Source organism: Berghia stephanieae, chromosome 4 (genome assembly GCF_034508935.2).
Source record: "Berghia stephanieae isolate SIO BIC M18660-M18661 chromosome 4, UCSD_Bste_1.3, whole genome shotgun sequence".
NCBI lineage: Eukaryota > Metazoa > Mollusca > Gastropoda > Nudibranchia > Aeolidiidae > Berghia > Berghia stephanieae.
Window position 1 is genome coordinate 74,214,470 of NC_088363.1, and position 464 is coordinate 74,214,933.

The following is a 464-nucleotide window of genomic DNA, read 5'->3' on the forward strand; positions in this document are numbered from 1 at the left end:
CAAAATTTCAGTCGACATTCTCATTACCGCAAAAATCAGTCGACCTCGACTGGGGATCGAATCTTAGACCTTCTGATTACCGGTACGAGAGTTCAAATCCCGGCAGTGTTAACTCCCCACCCCCCCCCCCCCAATATTTTTGTTTTAATCGTTTTATTTGCTTGTAATATATTTTATTGTTTATATTATACTATTGTTCTTTTATTATTATTATTATTATTTCTACTTACTATTATTATTATTATTATTATTATTATTATTATTATTATTATTATTATTATTATTATTATTATTGTTAAAATCATCATTATTATTTTTGATTATGATTTTTTAAAATCAAGTAGTAGGAGTTATCTAATCAGTTATCGATTTATTACGAATATCTTTTATGTGCTATAATCTCGTTGTTGTTTTTCATTGATGTGCTCTTCAATATTTTTTAAAATCTTGCTTTTTTACTGTTT